Below are 22,128 nucleotides of genomic sequence, written 5' to 3'. Positions count from 1 at the left end.
CAGAGAAAGAGAAGCAAAATATTAATCTCAAGCAACATGGAGGGTGTTGGTGAATAACTACTGCAGCCGGTGTGTACTATAACTACTAACAGGGTGGACAGCCAGGACCATGCTAGCACTGGTCTATTCCCTCTGAGGTGCAGTATCAGCTGAGGTACAGTCAGCCTTTACCCTCTTCCTTGAAGGCCACGGCTGTGAAAGTAGGACAGGGAATAAAGGGAAACGAAGCGACGAATATGCTCAGAGGCTGATGAGTGAATGACAAACAAGTGAGCTGGCTGTGGTAGTTAGGGTTGGTTAATTACATGATGGAGTAAAGGTGTGGGGGTGGATCAGGAAATGGAGTAGAGGAGAATTTTGGGTATGTGAAGTCAGTTGCTGAGGTATTCAGCTGAACTTAAGACAGTGACTATTGGATTTACATTTGCCAGGTGGCTGGAAAAGCACAGTACATTGCCAAATTAACTAACTAGTTCCTGCAACCAACACCAACATTTATGCAGCTTTAATAAAACAAAGTTTTTTTAAATGCAATGTGTGAAGGATCTGTTTTACAAATTTCTATCGTGTTAAAATGAATAAAGCTTTAGCATGCACCACAACTACTGAAGAACACAATTGCTCACTACATAGACTTGCTTTAGCTTTAAGTCCCTTTGCAGCAAGTGTTGTATCTCATCATATGATTTGTCATCATGTCATTTTGCAGTGCTAGCTCCCGCTGCCTTCCTCAACTGTTTAGGCAAATATAGAAAGAGACATGGCTTGTGTGACATGAAAAACCGTGCACAGAAAACCCCTGAGAAGGCGTGCCACACTTTCTACACACTGTTGCATAATAGATGGCAAAGGAGCAAGGCATCACAAAAGAAAGTGTGTGTGTGTTGGAATGGGGGGAGGGACAAGGGGAAAACTAATTAGCACAGCACTTTAAGCATCACGGCCCACAGACTGCTTCGAGTGGGGACTGCCACAGACAATCCCAGTCAATTTCCCCACTCAGCGGAGAGAGCTGAGGCATGCTCTGACATTGTGTTTTATCTCGGCAGGCCTCTTCACTCATGTCAAGAGCTGGGGAGAGAGACACAGACAGAGACAGAGAGAAAGAGAGAGAGACAAGCTTGTTGGTCAGAGGGAAGAGGATGGTGAAATAGGAAGAGAAAGACCAGTTAGAGCAAAACGGAGTAACATCAGAGGAGGGAGACAGCTTAGAATATAAGACAGCAAAAAAGCTGCTGCACTTGGGCACTTTGAGTAGCTGCATTTAGTAACCATTATTTCTGGTCTCTCAAAAATATTGGCAGCCTATACTGACATTACATTTGCAGAAAAGACTGTGCACTATAGCTCATTCACAAAAGACAGGGATGTGCGACCTGGAAGCAACCCAGTCTTTGTGGACAGGTTCAGAGAAATAATGGCTGCCCTGTGTTTGTCAGAGTCACTCGTTTTTCAAAATGCAGCGATGCGCTGATGCACAACAGGGCTCCTGTGCGTACTTAATAAATACTGTCCCGGAGCTCCTGCACGCTGAATGAGGGGGACAAATAGATACAATATATCTGACAGGTGACTGTGCTAAAGCCTCCTACTGTGGCTTAAAGAAAGTATTTTTAGTCACATGTTACAGTAGCTCTGTCCTGCAGGGTACATGCTCCTATCTAATCTGAATAAATCATTGCGTGCACATTAACAGCTCTATTTTTATGATCCCACTACCATCACCACACAATACCCTTGTCACCCTTGAGCAATCATCACGGCAAACTATTAGTCCACAGGAGAGCATTATGAAATCCAAGGGTAGGGTATAGGGTGTCTTTATTGACATACTTGGTGCTTGTTGTTTATGGTGGTAGTGGTTTAACTGTGGGAACAGTTTTTAAAATATTTCAACAAGCATTGGAAGAACCTCTATGGAACTGGTTAGAGATATACATGGTCCCCAGAGGAGTCACCCAAAAAAACGAGTGTTTTCTCCATTTCTCCCACACAAATCTCTTTATCTCTCACTCTCACTCGCACACAGAATCTGTGAGAATTCATTAGCTCACCACTGATATATTTATGTTGTCAGTGCATAATTAGCATTTGAGGATTGTTTATGATGGTTTTGCAAGTGGAGTGGAAGGTGTTTTGTGAAGAGTGTGGTCCAAGGTCAAGCAGACTATAGGCAGAAGGGCAGATGCATTTAGCATTTACGAACAGTGAAGTCAGCATAATTACCTGTGTGCTCAGAGAAAATTACGTCTTTACTGCTTGACCACATCAGCTCTTGTGAACATTAGCAAATAGGTCTCATTCATGGTGCAACACAATGTGATAATAAATATATGGAAAATATATGTTATGTGTGTAAACATACAAAAACTTTTACTATTTAAAGGCTTATTATATGTTGTGTTTACACAGAAACAAAACAACTAGTTGTCGTCCATATTTTCCATTATGCCATGAGCATCACTATCTGATTTCATGCTGCACAAGACGTGAATGGTTTTCCACACAATAACTGAAGTTGCTTTACCTTGCTAAGGTGTGTCCAGGTTGCACTGCCCCATCTTCTATGTATTAGCTACAGTCCACCGACATTTTTGCGAATGTCATACGATTTGACACAGTGATAAATGCACCTAGTCAAATCCTGCTGCCCAGCTGCCCAATGCAACCACACAACATGTGTATTTGTTTGCTTGTAGAGGCTGCAGATCAGAAAATGTTCATACATGTTGTGACATTTAAAAAGTCCATGACAGTTTGTCAATTAGTTGTGGGGAAGGGCTGCACATTTTTTTTCCAAATTACAAATACCTCCCCTCGGACTCTGTTTATCGTGGCTTTGCATTTATCTGCCATAAATTACTTTAAATGGACAAACTAGATCTGGCACCGAGGGACAGAGCGATGGATAAACACATAGATACATCCAAACAGCAGATGGATAGAGACAAATCTTCATAACAAAACACTGCCCTGTCATACAGGAGACAGGAGCCTTCCTTGAAATAGAAGACAGGCTGGCAGGTTTCTCTTACAATGTGGGGAAATGGCATCCCTATTGCAGCACGTGTCTTTTGATATTGCACCATAATGATGATGTTCTGGACCTTCCTTATCATGCTAAACATCACAAACAAAGGTTTATGTTTATGTAATCATCCCGGTTGGAGGTACAAAAGTACAAAAACTAGATGGTTAGGTTAATAAATCGATTGATATTTGCATTAAGTAAGCACTTCCTTATACGGTAAGGAACCCTGTTGCCACATCATACAGTACTGCATACACCTGTGCTTTATAGGATTTTTTTTTCATAGATAAACAAACAGACTTTATCAACCAAAAGGGAAATTTTTGTGCTTCAGCAGCAATTTCACAGGGGAAAAAAACACAAATCAAGAACATACTGCACGAACAAAGCAGGTTACAGATTAAAAGCAATATTTTCTAAAAGTAACTATATTAAAACACCAGATTAGGGTAGTTTATTGACCACATGCTGTTGTGGCCAAATTGGCTAGTGGTCAAGTCAATATTGCTATAGGCTAACTTGCTTGGTAGGAAAGGTCAGTGGATTGATATTCCTCCATGCTGTACGTGCTGTTTGTCTGCGAGAACATATCTGCCTTCACCCTAATAACCATCACTATCCTTTCATGTCCCTTAAACCCATGCACACATTATGTTAGACATACAGTTTCAAACACCTACACACAGAAAATCAAAGACGTGTTCATCTCAGAAGGAGGCTGAATCAGTAGCTGATCCGTTCTCAGGTCAGCCAGCCCCTCTTCACCAAAGCATGTTCACAATGTGTGCGTTTTTCGAGTGAGATCAATACCTAGTTACAGACTGCTCGACCCTACCGTGCTTCTGGTCCACCGGCTCTAGAGGACACACAAACACACACCTATACTGTACAAACACACATTGAAAAAGAGAGAGAAGAAAACACAGAGATCTGACAGAGTCGGGGCTTTTAATCCACCACATATGACTCTATCTTTGCTTCTGGTATAGTGGGAGAAGACTGGAAGAAGGACAGAGAAAGACAGGCAGGCACTGGACAGTTGGCCCCTGGAGAAAGTAGTGAAATCATGTGACTGTGTACACAACAGAGAAAGAGGGGAGAAAGGCAGCGAGCATGAGATTAAATATGATAAGGAAACCGAGCGACAAGGACAAAGAGACAGCAAAGATGCAGACTTTGGAGAAAATAAAAACTCCAGTGAAAAACACAAATAGATGGCCTTTGTTGTCCTTTCTCCTACCTTAGCATAAATGACAATGTGTCATACAACTGCAGCTGTGAGTGTATTCTTGGTGTAGGAGTTCCCTGTACCTGATGGCAGTTTCTCTCTCCTCTATTTGTGCTCTTCTTATGGCTTTTTATGTGAGTAACTCTCTGAAAGTGGGGAGTTAGAACAAGATCAAGAACCAGAAATGGAGCGTGGAGGAAGAGGATGATAGAGAGTTTCCTCCAGGCATCTGCTGTGCACCACATGCCATGACAAGGTGTAAATTGAACTGAAAATTTGATTTGACTCAGATTAAAAACTTAATTTCAGTATTTCACATCATCTTCAAACCGAGCCTGGTTCAGGCTCAGTGTTTCCCTTTTCAGTGACTGAAAGAAACACAGCCTGCATCTCTCTTTGTAAAGGTGATTTTTTTATTTAACAGTTCAACATTTAAGGGAATGTGCTTATTTTATTGCTGATAGGTTGGTGAGAAAAATCAATGACACCCTTTTATCTCTGTACTGAATATGTTTTATTGGTGTTGTGGTTTATATATTTTATTACCTTTTGCTTGTCTGTAAAGCCACTCCAGTTTGAATTTAGCTTTGCATGAAATGTGCTGTATAAATAAAGTTGCCTTGCTGGTTAGTTAGCTTAACATAAGCAGGAGGACGGAATGTGTCCAGGTAAAAAAATTGGCTTATCAAGCTCCAAAAGTGCACTAATTGAAGCTACAGTATCATATTCGTTTTTGATTTTACTAGAAATGTGTTTCAAATCCTAACTTAATGTGGAGAATCACTGTTAAAGCCTCTTGTGACCCAGACTCATTGAACAGCTGTTTTAAAGGATTTTGAGCAGGGCTCATCATTTAACTAATCAGAGAAGGAGAAATATTTCTTGTAGCTTTAAATCTATTAGAGTTTCATACGGAGTAATATTTGATGGGCTGGGCAGACTGGCTTTGAATACGCTCAGTGGAGTGACTTAGATTGATTAGCTTTGCAGTATTCCCAAGTTGCATCTTTTTTTAATCCACAGCGATTTTCCCTGTTTCCTGGCTAGTACACTAACCTGGGCATATTTGGACTAGTAATCTAATAAAAAAGCAAATATTGACATCTATCTATAGCCAGTGGTGACCTGGATGCTTGCCATCACAGTACTAGCAATAGCCTCAGGTAACCCCTCACTGTACACTGTATGTACACTCATCATACACACAATGAATCTTTTTTACATAGTTTTTGTACAGTTCAGAGCAACATGAAATAATCCATTAATGTAGTGAGCTTTGGGGCTAACAGAAGTTTGTCACATTGAGAGGGAGCAGGTACAAGAGTCTTCTTCTTTAACGCTCGGTGTGTTCAGCTGCTTATTTCAGCTGTAAATAATTAGGTTTGATGGTTATGAATAACTATAGAACCATGCATAATACAAAGTACACTGCACTCACAATCCAAATATCTGATCAAACAAACGAGCTTTTCAATGATTATTGATCAGATTTCCTCCCTTTCTGGTACGTTTTCAGATCAAAAATATGAAAGGCATCTCAGAAATTCCATCATTCCATTGATTACACCCATACTCAGCACAGCTCGGCCAAATGAAAACACAAACCAGAGACAGAATGAATAGAAATGGATTAGAAAGTCAGTTTCTTAGACGCTCTGCTCAGAATTTATTGATTGCCTTCCCTTTCTGTCTCCCCCTCTTTCTTCTTCCCGTCTCTCTCTCCTCCACTGAATTTTGTGAAACTGCTGTAATCACCGGCAATTTGCAGGGCACCTCGCAGCTGGACTCTTACCCACTGCTGACAGAGTAAGAGCACATCGCTGTGTAAAGATATGAGTGTGTGAATAAATGTTTGTGTGTGTGTGCGTGTGCGCGTGTGTGTGGGTGTGTGTGTGTGGGGAGAGGGGGTTATATGCATTTGTGTGTGTGTGTGTCTGCGTATCTAAAATGGGGTCCATTTCATAATTGTATTTGTTGTACAGGCTGGGGTCCATGGAGAGACAGAGAGATTTTTGTAGATGGTTAAACGCCTAGGGCATCCCTTAACTCAAAATGAGCTGGGGTCCAGACACGCACACATTTTCAACACATACATCTTCAATTTTGTTGTTCCTATGAGTCAGTAGCCTCATCCTACAGTTTAAAAGCACCACGGAGCATGAATCTTCCAATCACCCATTAAGCACCTCTGTGAATCTGTCCCTCGTTCACAGAAAGCTCTGCTCAGCGAGGTGTTAAGAAGCTAGATTCTCTCACAGTGAGACTAAGATACTGTTCACTAGTTTTAGCTTGAGAGGAGAAGCTCAATTGTCTGATTTAGATAACATTAATGCAGCTACATTTCTTTGGCGACTGTCTGGAGTAAGATTTAGGCGGTTGACTGCCACCATTAATCCTGGAACTTACTTCTTCCTTAAAATAGCAACACAAAAGATATCCGACTGATGTGGCTGTAATAACATTACAGCCTCATCTGCAGCACTGTTTAATGTTCTCACCTTGTCATTAATATTGGCAAGTTGCCTACATTTTCATAGCTTAGCTCTGTTTTTTGCATCTTCTTTGAAACGTCAAAGAGAATAAAAGATTTTTTTCATCAACATCATATTTAATGCACAAATTAGCCATTACAAATCTTATCTTCATCAGAAATTAATGTTAAGTTTTAATTAATTTATAGAGGCATTGTTTTACTCTTTTTGCCTTTTCAAAATAGGGGATGCAAACCTTTGCACCCAACTGTGTCTATTTGTCATTATCAACATGCCTAATATAAAAAAAAAACTAAATGTGGGGCTTGCAACACTATAACATATTGCTTTCCTTTTGTAATACCAAACAAAACTGAAGCACATGCAGAACTGCTTTAAATATTTTCACTTAATAAAATCATAAAGTAATTGCTAAAATAATGTTTTGAGTATTTTATGGCTGATTTCCGTGGTTTTTGTATTAGCATAAATTAGCATGAATTAAACACTACCCTAGCAGAAGCACATTTGCGGTTTTGTCAAATCCTGTTGTGTTACTGTTATATTATTTATAACTACATGTGTATCATCTTGTGTATTAGGTTTGTATGTGTCTTTGTGTATTTTAACTTGTAAAGATTCCCTGTAATGCATGTCTGTGACAACAAATAAAAATAAGCTTTCATATACTCTCTTTTTCTGTTGATAAGTGAGTATTAATTTTCACAAATACACTAATAAACAACAAGTGAAAGAAAAAGAAAATCTTGTATTAGAGAGTTGGGACGTCTGCAGAGAAAATTTTAAATGCAAATACAGAATGAATGACTATGTTCACATTTCCACTGAAGCACCTTTAAAAAGCAGCCACAGCACGCTTGTCCTGAAGGACCACAGCTGTCAGACTTTCAAAATAAATCTGTGTCCTACAGCAGCTGCAAAATCCGCTGACATTAGATGTCAGTGCAAAATCTACCTAACACAGCTCTGGTTAAATTTTATATGAGACTGAAAATATCACCAGCTGGAGTGAAAAACATCCCCACATCTTTGCAATTTCCTGCTTCAATTGCTATTTAGCTGTACAAATTGAGTATGAAATCTTCAAGAAATTCTTGATTTCAACATGCAATATCCTGTGATTATGTAATGACCAATGCGAAGCCGTGGATTATTAAGGTTTTCTATTGTCACAGATGTTGTACCCATTGTCAAACATGATTGCTTCCCAATAATTTCCAGCTTGGTTTAGATCATGTAATAGCCATAACAAGGGAGGTTTGTTGCCCTTCAAGCTTTTATTACATATTTAAGAACAAATCATCAGATATCATAATCTTAGTTTTACAGAAAAAATTGCTTTTCATGCTGTTAAGGAATAATGCTCACTTCTTCACACACACACACAGAGAGAGACACACAGACACACACACACAACTTTCTGTGCAGCCTGACAGCAAACTATGCTTTTTTCTTACTGACACTTTGTACTGAACTCTTTGAGCACCAGCAATGAAAGGTTACACAATTGTGGAGAGAAGAAGACATTTATACGCTACTCTACTGCTTCTTCTTCTTCTCTCTCTTTCTCTCTCTCTCTCTCTCTCTCTTTCTCTCTCTCTCGCTTCCTCACACACAAACACAGGCACATACACAATGGAAAAGTACATTTGGTTCATTGGAAACATCAATAGCTCCGACAGCCGATAGGTGTGATAATATTATCAGCTCGGTGCTATTTGTGATACACTTGGTTATTATTAGGAAACAAGGAGCTGTGGCACAATATGGTATGACCACACAATACTGCTGACGGTCCAACAGTGGGGAAAATGTGTCATCAATGACCTCGAAGGTTAATACAAAAAGAAAAAAAGTCTGTTTTCGAAGTGTTTTCCAATGACACAATTTTTTCTCAATAGTGGATATTACACTGGCTCTTTGTCACACTGCCACAACCATTAAGTTACCACTAAGCTTGATCTGCCCCATGAGGAAAAAGCTGACTAACATTGTATCTATGGCTTTCCCACAAAAAAGCCCTCTACTCCTCATTTTCTTCTTTCACAGACATCTTTAAAAAATCCCAAGACACCATGCAGTCACCTCAAGCTGGCTTTTGCACAGCTTTTGATGTTTCTTTCCCCTAGAGATGACAAGAGCATAATGTATGAGCACTATTCTCTAAAAGGTGATGGAGGAGACATTACAGTTGCCTAAAGTGTGCTGGGCATTCTGGGAAACTGCAGAAAAGCACCTCTGAGGCAGAGACCCGGCTCTGGTGCGTGCTGACTGATGCCCAGTTTACCACTTGTTAGTGTGTGTCCACTTCTCATGGAAACATTTTCAAAGACCACAGCTAAATCACTGATTAGCAGTAAATTGTGGAGCCCTTCAGTTTGTACTCAAAGCACTTTAGTAGGCCCCAGTGGAGTCCAAAGCTTTTTAGACAGCTGACAGCAGAGTTTTCTGTCATTTCACATGATTTAAAATTAAATTGCTTTTCACCCCAATCTGTTATTTGATTGTCATTGAACTGAATCTGAGTTGACACTGGTAATGTAAAAAGAGAACAAGTTGTTTCTGTTACCACGTCATCATTTATTTCTTCCCTGTTTTTAAAGTCAAACATGAAATAACAACTATTCAATTTAGATATAGATATTAGTCCACATAGTTAGCATTAGCTTCTGCCAGTCCTTCACACCTTTTGTCGCCAAATAACTCACATTTCTCTCTTTACAGTGCCCCTAATGCTACAGTGTCGAAACAATAAAAATAGTTAAGTGCTCCATCCCAACAAATCCCATGTAAACAATGTCAAAGCCACAAGAATATGCTCACTCCACAGATCTACATCACAGGTCTTGAGCTTTGGCTAATAGCTCATCATCAGATACCATAAACCTCACTGCACACACACTTACACACACTATTGATTTATCGCCAAGCTATTTTTAGACATCCACATTTAGCATCAGCCATGAGCTCAGATGAGCCTCAAAGAGGAGACATTTTTCCAGAGATGATTTCTTGATCCCTATGAATAATGATGATGCATGAGTCTGGAAACACGAGAGGGACACGTTTCTAATTTTAGCTTATTTACTGTGCCATTATAGTATGAGTGCAAATGTGTCTTTAAAAAGAAATAGAATTAGAAATTGCTCATATATCACGATGTTAACAGCCACACTCTGTATCCAAGACTACTTCCTGATAGTCTCATCAATCAGAAAAGAGATTCTGAGTTCATTCCACCATGCGTGTGTTTCACTGTGTTTGTAGAAAGTGTCTATGTGAGTGACAGGGTTCTCAACACAGCACAACTTTAAATGCGAAAAGGGGGGAGGGCTCATGACAGGTTGCAGTGGTCATGGTTTATTTGACAGGCACTCCACTCACAACGCCATCAAATGACTGAGGGCTGGGAGTGAGGACTGATAATGCTGCAGAAGCTAAGCACCACAAAGTACCAGCATTCCTTAGATCGCCATTTTACGAGATTTAAGCATGCATGTTGAAATCGCTTGCACCATTGGAAACACTATTCTTATACAGGATGTGCTCTGTGTGTGTGTTCTGACTTCATCCATAATGTCTGTGTTGCACAGTGGTCAATAAGCAATGCCATTCCAGTCCCTTGAAAATGTGTGTATCTGTGGAAACATGCTCTTTATCTGAGGCTTAAAGATTTTGAGGTTAAAGACGGATTGTGATACAGTGCTCACACTGCATGTTTATTTGCTTCTTTTTAAAAACAGGATCTGTCTCCAGTCGTAACGAAACTGCTTTTGTTCCTACTTCACTTCCTTACAGGCCACTTTAATTTATAAAAGTAGCAGTTTAAGTAATTAAAAAATAATTTTTGCATCACAACATATTGTATCCGGGATTATGTCCATAGAAAATGTAATCATGTTGTCGTTTAGCGGTAAAGAGGTGTAATATTTAGGGAGACAAAGTGGCGTACATTGTATTCAAACATACAACTGAGGTTTTTAGGTGCTCGCCACAAAAGCCAAGAGGCAGTTGAAGTGGTAAACTTTGAAAACGAGTGACGTCCGTTCCTTTGCCTTGAAAATTAGATATGCAGTTTAAAGTTCAACCAAACAGCTTCATTAGGTCAATGCACTAATAAGCACTCATTAAATCAGACGTGGTAATCTCCACACCTTCACAAGGCACAGATACATGTTATAAGTTATGCAACCAGGCTCATGCATAAATATAAATTAGTTTCAATGACTAGAAAATAAAAAATAATTGAATGATTTAAACTGAATACATTTCATAAGTGAATTGGGTCCTGAGATCTTTGCTGACATTTGTTTTTCATTATTATTGCAAATATAAGTAGACATAAATGGATACATTAATTAGTGTATACTGCATTGCACATACAGTACTCATAAAGCTCTATGATCTTTGGTGTTTGTGCACAGTACAGAAACATCCTGCACTTCAGAATTTGCTAATTAGATCATTTAGGCTTAAGACAAATGCCAGTACTGTATATTTCTTTGTTTAATGAATCCATTGGCTAAACCCTCCAGCGCTAAAACGCATGTTGAAATGTACAGTCAGATCTGGCTGCTTGTGCAGTCAGAAGCTTTCAGCGCAGAGGAGAAAGGCCAGCTGAAGATGTGTGAAGCTACTCACCGCTGAATTTGAATAATTAAGCAGCTTCCATTAAAACACTGATTAATTTGGGAGCACTCCAAAAGTTGCCAGAGCATGAAAGAGCAAATGAGGAGGGAGGGGGCTTGGAAAGTGCGTGTGTTGGATACTTTCACATAGAGGTGAAGGTATTTAAGCTGCACACATCACCAAACTTCCTAGGATTTTTGAAGTAAATGGATGTTTTAGTTTAAATTGTGAGCAAAAGCAGTGTCTAATAATGACAACTGTCACTAAAAGTTAGTGTTGGTTGAACATGGTGTCTGCTAACTAATTTTAAAACAATAACATTGTAAAAGCTTCCTCATACATTTGCTTTTTGGATTAGAACAGAGGTCTGTGGCACAAATTAATGAATTAATCCAGGTTTTGAAATGACAGGACATCAACTGTGAAAAAAGGCAATTCATTGTTAGTGGAGAAAAAGAAAGACTTTGTGCACTAACCTTTGATACAGTAATGCTACAATTTATCCAGAAACAAGCTGGACTTGGGTTGCTGTTTCCAAAGTCTAGTCAAATGCAGGACAGCACATTACCCTAATAAACTAGCATCAAGAAAGAGCTTCACACAGTTGAAAAATATTACACAGTGTGGATGTAGTAATCATGAAACCATGCATAATCATGGTTTTAAGTTAGTGGCACTGATACTTTTGCTACATTTGCATTTTAGGCAAGATACTTTGTCCTAACACATCCTCACACTTTATGTTTGCTCATATATTTTTGCTTTTGGACAAGCTATAAAAAAAACCAAACACCATCTTCCAAAGCGTTCTTCAAATTTCTACATCCCATGCACCACACAAGAAGAAATCCAAATGTTGACAGGTCTGTTGCAGTATGATTAATGAACAGTGGATTCCAAAACCCAGCCATTTGGCTCCTCTACAGTCACCACACTCCTTTTCTATCATCTTCTCAAATGGAGCGCGGGTTCCTCTTAACAGCTGGGGAGGAGGGGTGATTATAATAAAGGGAAAAAATGATAGAGACTGTCTTCTAATACTCTCTAACCAAGAAGAAACACTTCTGGGTGGCTATCATATTGATAGATTTACAGACACTTGCGGTCATACGAGTGTCTGAATCTGAATCTGTAGCTGCAAGGGTACAGAAACAGTTTCACCTTTTGTTTCACCTCTATTGCTTTCAAAATAGTTTTTTCTTGATCTCCAAGGTTAGGCTTAATGCAGCTCCCAATTTCCATATATTTACAGACTCCATAGTAACACACAGCCAATTTTTCAGTGTAAAAGCAGCTTTGCTTTGCTCAAGGGCACATTTATACTAGGTTGCTTCTTCACTTCCTCCCACACACAGGTTTCATGCATATTTTCAATAAGCAAAATGAGTAACATTCCTTTCATAAGTTTCCCTGACCTTTACGAATATGCTGGAGCCATTTAAAAGCAACATTTGCATTGAAATGCGAGCCGTGACCCTCCCCTCACGCAGCCTGCCAATCACATTACACATTACGACAGACAGATGTTTGTTCAGTCAGTTGGATGGCTCGTGGCATGTACAGATGTTATCTATGCCCAGGAGATGCTCTGAGTGACAGGTCCAGATGTTGGAAAACACCTTAAACGTTAATCAGCTGGACATACATACATGCTGCTGCAGAGAGTATAAACACACACGTGTGGCAGGGGAATTGTAACCTGCACTGGATTCAACATACTTTTATAAAAACAGTAATCAAGCTAACCAATCAGCACAGAAAATTATTACACACGCACACACATATAATGGTTTTCTTTTGAAAAAATACCAGAGGTGCCGTACCTTTCTCCACAGAAAATGCATCATCATGGCAAGCATGGCTGAAGCAGCAGCTACTAGCATTCGTATCAGTTTAACCCAAAGGACTCTCAGGCAAAACAACAGCTGACTCCTAAACCCATAGCTCTATGTCCACTTCGCCTTCGAGATTTACATAAAGTGTGTGGCCAAAAAATGGTGAACACACACACACAGATTTGCATACACATAAAACAAATGCAAAAATCCAATGAATGTTGATGTTATGCTACAGTTGCTCATACGTGTTCACTGTAACTGTTTGTGAAAACATATAAACACACTCCATCACGCAGACAGATTCATAAGGAGGTTTCACTTTCTTCTCCAACTCTGCTGGACACAAACACACACACACAAACACACACACACACACACAAACACACACACAGCTATGTCCCAGTGGAATCCATCTTCATTTGCTGGGTTCCAGAGCATCCATGAGATTTAGCTCTGCTCTACTCTATAACTCATCCCCATGTCTGTAGATGCTCCTCACTGGTCCTCTGTGCTGTCTGCAGCAACATTTTCCACAACCCGTGGCAAGGAAGTGGTCTTCGTTCTCAATTATTCCCTTACAGATTAAATAAGGGAACCTTTTCTTTCAGTGTATGACAAAATGTTGAAGCAAAAGCAGTGGCTATTGTAAAGTAGCTAGGGAACACTGCTAGGGCAGCAAAATGACTTGTCTGAGGTTGTTGGGCAAGTGTCAAAAGATGCAATTATTCTTCTGCAATAAGGGGATATATGTGTAGGCTGTGACTCGATGCTGGAGTTTTTCAATTGCCATCCACAGTGCTCTGCTGCTGCAGTGGCTGCAAGTAGATGTCTATCACGTTTGGTTAATGGCTACAATGTACATAATTTTATGATGGAAACTTAACATTTAATTGCTGGAGGAGTAAATGTGAATATGTTTAAAAGTTTGAAATATACTGGATTTGAAAACTGTGTGCAAATAAGAATATCAGCCCATAGCTCATGGAGGACATAGACCGGACTATTCCACCACATTTGACCACTACCTCTAATGTCACTGACAGTGCAAACTGTTCCCTAAGAAATGTTGTGTAGGTTGGAACTTTATCTATAAGCTTATGCAGGAAAACGGAGCTGGAATCTCACTTCAGACACTAAATTATCCTTTTCTTTTCTTCAGTTCATCTTGTTTTTGAATTATCTTTAACCCACTTATGCACAGCTCTCTGATTATTATCCACCCATCTGGTTGTCATGAGTTCTTGGAAGCCAAGAACAGTTAATTATAAATTGGTATGTTTTTGGAAAGTACAGCTCTGTCTGTGTGATTGTGTGCAATTGGAGTATGTCTGGGCGCACACGGGCAGGTGTGCCCAGTGTGATTAATGCTTTGGCAGACAACAGAGCAGAGAAGCTAAATTAAATTAGAAAGACAACTACATTATTTCAAGATGTGTATCTGTGCTTTGTTCCTACAAATGGCAGAAGGGGAAGAAATAAACATACAAAACAAATGCAGCAGTATCAGCACATTTTGCCAGTATTTAGTGAGGAAACTATGGAATATTTAACATTAATATTATAGGGGATGGTGGCAAAGATGCATTTTTGTATTATCCAGAAAACTGGGGTGGGCTGAGAGTTTAGAAGGCCTGTGATCTGCTGGGGGATTTGGCAAGCTAAGCTAAGCTAAGTCTAGACTGGGCTGCACTAAGTCGGTTGGTAATAGGAGAGTTGGTGGAGAGTAATCTGTCAGCATGCCAAACTCATGCAATCCAGTGGGAGCTCATTAGCTTAGCATTCTGCCTCAGTGGTCCTGCCTTGAATGAATGGGAGCACAAAGACAAACAGGCTCTCGTCGCCCTGCCTCCCACAGATCATTCCCATTCGCCCATTTTCCCTCTTTCTATCCTTTCTCACTCCTTACTTTTCTTTCTGTCCTTGCTCCACTGGCTAGAAAGAGTGGTTTAATGTTATGCTTCTACAACATTTCACTTTACAATGTGCAAACCACTTTTCAGATCCTACTTTCAGATTCATTATGATTTTAAATCTCAGCTCACAAGAGCCTGTCAATGAGCCAAATAGCCTGTTCCTGAACTCCATACTTGGACCTTCACCAAAGGGATTCTCCCTTGACTGAGGCTCAACTTTCTTTCTTTCTTTCTCTTTCCATTTTAATCGCAACACAAACAGAGAAAGGATTTAAGCATTTTTGCCTTTTTGTCAAAGCTTTTGTGCACCATCTGCTGCTCCTAAGCAATTAGCCCAAGCTGCAAAAGACAGGTGAGCCAACAGTTGAGGATTCCAGTTAATAGACCTGCAGAGGTGAAACCAGCTTCTTGTTGGAAACGTTGTTCCGCTGTGTCTTGGCGACGGTCTTTGGCAGCAATAATAATGCCAAACTGATGTATGGATTTTAGTTAGGGGCTTTTTACCTGAGATGTCAGCTGTGTGATGAGCGTTATTAAGACGGGATTGCCATGCACTGCCTAATGACAAGTAATGAGTATCCAACCCCAGTGGAAATCAAGGGTTACTCCTGGATCTAGAGCCAATCAGGTTTCTTGCTACAGGATGTGCTCTTTATGACATATGGATTGCTTCAAAATAATATTTGATGTTTATGTGCACAAATGGAGCAGATGCAAATACCATTATTCAGCATTTCTAGTGCACCAATCAAAGGCCTCACACCTCCACCAAAGGAAAGTCATCACCATATCTCACTCATCAAAAAAGGAAAAATAAAACGCTTTTGATCATATACGACCACATGATGGTGTGCATTATTCTAACACACACACACACACACAATCATCTGCACTACACCAGGCAGTTGGAATATTAATCAAGAGATTTGTCATTAGCAAGTCATTTTGACATGCACCATTGGGAAATGCCTTGGCATTTTGTTCACAAGCATTTAGAATTCAACCACATATGCATAAATGTGAGCAGTGACACATAAATGCCGACGAAAAGGAGCTTGTTTTAAAATGACACTACCAACATAACAAGACTCTCATAACTAAATGTACCTTCATAACCCTTCCACCACTGAGGTTTTGTGTGTAACAGGAGAGAATTACAGAACAGTATCGACGGGATAAATCCGATGAACAGAACCAGCCAAGATCAACAGGGGAGGGCAGAGGATCAGAGCACAATCCCCTCCGACATGCTTACATTCCACTAAGGCTGTCGGATGTTGCACATGCTGAGAAGAAGGAAAATTTGTCAAAGCTTTGTCAGAGTAAAAAGGCAGAGAAGTAGAGTACAAGCAGCTGCAAAGTGGAGAAAAGGGGGGAGGGGGGAGGGGGGTACTTCCTGTCAGTTTTGAGCACGAGCAGAAGTACAGTAAAGGGACGTGCACCCGAAAGGCAAGCATGTATTTGAAGTGCAGCTACATCAAAGTAAACTGCCTTTCATGCTCATTTTTAATCTCTTACTAGTCCCTGCAGTCATCGTTCCTTTTGTTTACTGAAGAGAGTGACTGACATACATACCGAAGGCTTTCCTACCAGGGGCAAAACTCCTCACCTCAGCCTGTGGCGCTCACACACTGCTGCCCAGCGCATTTGACGAATAAATGGAGTCTGGTCTTACTGGAATTCAAAAACTATTTGTACAAAAAAGGGATCTCATATTTGGTGACAGTATCTTCTGTAACCCTGACCTAATCTAACCTTTGAAGGCATCTTTACAGGTTAAAACATGACCCTGTTCAGCTGTATATTGTATATTTTCCAAAGTCATGTAATATTGTTTAATATTTCTGTTTTAGCAGCCATGATTAACAAAATGTTCCTCAAATACAAAGCCACAGTATATTTGTCACACATATTTAAGGCAGCATGTTAAGTTGTCCGCTGCAACTGAGTTGTTCATTTTAAAGAGAAATGTAATGGGAGCTGACCTCACCGTGCAGCAGTGATTTACAGGTAAGTAGTAACTAACTTTAGGTGAAGCTAGAAAGTAAAAGGCCATGAATGCACCAGAGAGGGTGGTTGCTGCTTTCGTTACAGGGAATTTACACTACCTGCATCATCTCTCTTGGCTCTGTTGAAGCTTTAGTCCTCATTGTGTTGTGTTGAGTACGCCACGCTGTGACTGGATTGTTTTCTGATCTACCCGCCATCATTAAACACGCAAACATTTAGTTTTTACATGTCACTTTTTCTGTAGCTATAACTTACATTAAGTAGCACGTAAAAGCACATGGGAACCGTGATGAGCTTTTTCTCTGGTTTGTTTAAAATTCATTCATGTCTGGTAGTGCACCAACTCTCTGCTTTGGTTTTCACTGGAATCAAGACTTTTGTCCTTGTCTGGCACAGTTGGCTGTAGTGAGTTTTTTACTGTCAGCTGTCGCTGGCCAAGGAATTTGTTGCACATACTGTGAACGCACCGTTTTGCTAACAAAGCTGATTTACCTCCTAACACTAATGTTTGTAGACATTTTTACTTTAGCTTGGCTTGAAACATTTAATCGTTGTGCTAAGTCTGCATATCAGATTGCCCAATGTGTATCTAAATGACACTTACCTCAAAGTGTGGCCATCTCTTTTTGAAAAGGGCAGTGCAAGATGCTGCAGGTTCACGTGAGTCCATGCAGACAGTTGGTGGGAGAAAACTGTAAAAGACAGAAATGTGAGGACGACATGAGAAGAATAAGACTATTAATCATAACACAGGATCCAGGTTTCAAAACATCCAGGACCCTCTTGCCAATTATTGAATAATTTTAAAATATTAAGAGGCTTTGAAATGTTTTGTGAGGATAAAAATGTGTTCAACACTCAAAGATATGTTTTGGTGAAAAACACTGAATGTGTAGCACACAGAGCTGTATGTTTTGAGCATATTTGTTAGCTGAAGCTGTGACAAAATATAAAGTGCTAGGATTTCCATAGCTGGTGCACGACTCTCCCAGATGCATGTGATAGGAATATTTGACCGTCGAAGGCCAAACTTTAACAGACACCTGTGCAAAGATGTAAGAGAATTTTACAGAAGTTCCCTCTCATTCCTGCACACATTAGAAATGCACCACCTGAGAGTCATACAAAATAAAAGCTCCACATAATGTTTTTTTCATAGTGGGAATGTCCAGAGGTTTTCTGTAAAAGCTCTATGCATGTTCGTAGAGAGAAATTATATCCCTGCTGTTATGATCACTCATTTGAATTCCTACAGGTTGTGTATGAACAAGAAGCATCATTTTTTTAGGCAGCAGGGAGTGTAGAACAGACATGAACAGGGTTTGTTTCCAGATGGGGAGAGGAAAATTAAAAAATGGAGAGAGCATGGAGAGCAACACACATGACCACATGTTTTGCCCCCGTGTCATTGGTCTTGGTTTGGAACATATATTATCTGGTTGCCTCTTGCGGCAATAATGAGTTGATCTATTCTGTGCACCCCCACCGTCATCGCATATATCCATCTATCTGGAAATAGATAATTACAATAGAGCTGTAACTATGGTGATTTCCAAACACATGAAACATTAGTGCAAATGTACCCTCCATTTAGATATAATACCTTGCTTTGTGTCCTGCTTTGCCAAAATTGCACCCATATTATTTAACCTCCACTCCCAAATGCAGACTGGGATTGTGAGGTTTATGCTACTTAAATAAATACTGCTTTTGTGTTTTAAGCATGACAAGAAAGAGATAACAATCCAGTTTTAATTGTGAAGGAGAAATGACAGGTGGGAGCTACAGCTACCTGTACGCACATGGTTTGCGTAATTTACGTGTGGGGTATAAGCTTGGGGGAATTGTCTTCTCGAGCACATCAGAGCTGAAGGCTTCTGTTGTCACGTCTGTCTTGGTACCAGGACAGACATACGGTGGAGATACAAAACCTGTCATTGCATAAATACGTCAACATTTGTATTTAATATACCATATAAGCCACTGTTTAAACACTTCCTTTTCTATCATAAGCACTCAGAGATGATTTTGTTTTGTGCTGCTTCAACATTAATCAGCATGAATCAAACAGGAACCACTTTTCCAGGTTTTAAGCTATTGTAATCCCTCCCCCTTAATTTTATTCTGGATTGGACATGAAGCAGACAGATGTTAACATGTTTGCCGAACAAACTTTATATGTAACAACAGCAAAGCTTTTTGTATAGGCCAACCAGGAAGTTAGCAGCTTACTTTTTGTGTTTGACACTAATGGCCGTGTAGTTTACATAAAGTATTAAAGACCCTAAAGAGAACAGATGTACATTGCTGCCTGGCTGTCGAACAAGTGTAAGTAAGAAGGATTTAATCACACCACGTTACATCACGTATGTGATGACAACTGTCGTCAACCCTGTCATCAGGGAGGCTAATAGCATATGTTTGATAGTAAACTAATTTGAAAATGACTATTAGTGATTTATTTGTCTAAATCACTACATTACCAAAGCCCACATAACACCAGCCACCCAGATTTTTGTGTGTCTTTGTCAAAGTCTTACAGCAGATTCACCTACTATCCCCACAGTTTTTTTCCTGAAGTAATACTTAGAGCCGCTGACATGACAAATTATCGCCAGACGGAGGGTCATATTTCCTGTCCTGACATCAAAAATAATGAGACATGAGACAAGAACGCAGAGTTAGTAGGCTACCTATCACCATTTAGATTAATGTGACAATAGGTTATAGTTATTCTGCTGTCATGGTTTTGCTCTGTATGGTCTCCACTGCATGTCAAACCAAGTGCTGAGGACCTTCTAATATATTTCCTACACCTCCTTTCCTGTCTGAGATCCAACAAGTTGTGTCCCTATTTTCTTTTTGTCTGCTGGAGGGTTGGAGGGCCATGAGATAATTCTGTGAAATCAAAAAACATGTGACTGGTACTCACTGAACATAACAGAAATATTGTAAAGCTATAAAAATATAGATCCTGGTATTTTATGGATCATTTGTCTTCCACAGTTTTGAATTTCTGCCTGTTTTACTATAACTGTATAATTTAACCCACCATGTGCTGCTCACAATACATTGCTTTTGCGTGACTGCACTTCCTACAGACAATGGATGCAACCCTGAGCCCATATTGAATATGACAGCTATATTTCTGCTGCCATTTTGCACATAAATAATGCAACATATGACAAAAGTATTTTCTTTAAGTGGTAAAGGGCTCCTGGAGAGAATGACATGAACGGAAAGATTAAATGTGATTTTTAGGTGGGTGATTTTATGCAGTAGGTTGGTTAACAGGCAAGACAACATACACAATTGGAGGATTTTTTCTGCTAGTAAATGAATACGGTTAATAAAAGACTTAGCAGAGAGCTATGTTTTTTCTCTGCTAGCAGACATGTGGCCATTACTGCCATCCCCGCACTTGGTGGCCTGACATTTTAAATTGTGGAGAGTGAAACTGCAGCTTACATTATTTATGCCATGTTTCTTGGTGGTTGCCTCACACGCTTGTGTCCTTGTGTTTAAGTCACTTTGCACTTTCTTACTGTGTTTAAACAAATGATGTTTCACTCCAAGCCCCCTTCCTAACACACACACCCGCACACACGCACGCACACACACATAAATAAGCTTCATCCAGCTCCCTGTTGCACAAACTAGAAGAATTACTGAGGTCAAAGGCCAATTCGCTCTGCTGTCATGGATCCCATTGATATAAAGTTCCTGTGTTATGCAAAAGGTGAGGGGTTAACTGCTTTTTACACCTCTACAGTGGAGTTTACAAACTGTGAAAAGCCAGGCTTTGTGTTTTGGCACCTCCACCACAGGACTGAGTGGATATTCAGTTCATGTCCTACTGTTTTTGATCATTTGGACCACATTCACAATAACAATTTTAGCCACTCTAACGGTGGATTTGCCACAGAAATGTTTTTTGGAGCCAAGCTCCATGAGACTGGTAGTCATGCTTCTATTCAATATCTGGGTGTAGAATCCTGCCTTCATGGTGTAATTTGTAAATGTCATCTCCCCTTCACCTTTTGCACTAATTAAGCCAACTCCACCTTCGTGTTTCACAATCAGCAATATGCAGCCACAGATGTTGTCCAGCCAGGACTATGCCAAACATGCCTAAACCCATCTGCACAAAATTGTTTTGGTTTCATCTGATCAAAGTATGTGCTGCCAATAGTCATCAGGCTTTTTTTCAATTTCTATGGCAAAGTGTATTTTCACAGTTTCGTGAACAGTTTCCTCCTTGAACACCATCTGTAGGGGTTGACTTCATGCAGTGGGCTCTTCACTCTCTAATCAGTCACCAAAGTCCACGTTGCCACTGGTAATCTTTGTGCCAAGTCACAAGTGTGTATCCCTGAGTTTTTCAAAGCAAGGTTGTGTAAATAGTGAATTGTGTGTTGTGTCATTTTTAGGGATGACCACCTTCTGTTATTAGTAGCCGGGATTCTCCTTTTCCTCCTAACCACTATTCCTGCATGCCTTTCTTCCAACCTGATTGAATATGAAGTCTTTTAATCTAGTTTTTTACTTGCTAAGGCAATTCCCGGCCATGTGAGGCTATGCTGCCTTAGACACACAGCTGTGGTGTGAACATGCTCCTTATGATGTCATTCATGCAGTTTGCTTTAATTGGAAATGACAGGTGTCAGTTGCTTTTGTTAGAGGTTCCAAAGATAAACTAACTTTTAACTAACATGTTATCATTTAAAAAATTTAAAAAATTCTACAGCATGTGCAAAATAGCCCTTATTCTCATTTTAAAAGGCATTTGTTTAATTTACTTTTTAGCTTCTTATGTTGGGTGTTGTTCCTTTTCTTTTCATGTGTCTTAAGTGCTATATGTATTTTTTGTTATGAAAACGTTAACATCCAAAGTGAAAAAAAATCTTATTTATTTAATTATTGTGTGTGTTGTTATACACTCAACATACCTAGTAAATAAATAATCCTTGGTATCAAATCCTGTCAT

The 22,128-nt window shown here is 39.8% G+C and overlaps 1 protein-coding gene across 1 annotated transcript in view; it reads right to left on the bottom strand.

The window, feature by feature from the left end:
• The window catches only part of arap2 (ArfGAP with RhoGAP domain, ankyrin repeat and PH domain 2), a 204,578-nt gene that overhangs the window by 175,881 nt on the left and 6,569 nt on the right, over window positions 1–22,128 (bottom strand). Inside the window, exon 3 of the mRNA XM_067523327.1 lies at window positions 17,746–17,833. The gene's annotated coding sequence lies outside the window, so the exon portion shown is untranslated. The remainder of the gene's footprint in view (window positions 1–17,745; window positions 17,834–22,128) is intronic.

Source organism: Channa argus, chromosome 12 (assembly GCF_033026475.1).
Source record: "Channa argus isolate prfri chromosome 12, Channa argus male v1.0, whole genome shotgun sequence".
NCBI classification, from domain to species: Eukaryota; Metazoa; Chordata; class Actinopteri; order Anabantiformes; family Channidae; genus Channa; species Channa argus.
The sequence above is the reverse complement of the archived record's forward strand: the minus strand, read 5'-3'. Positions and strand labels throughout refer to the sequence as shown.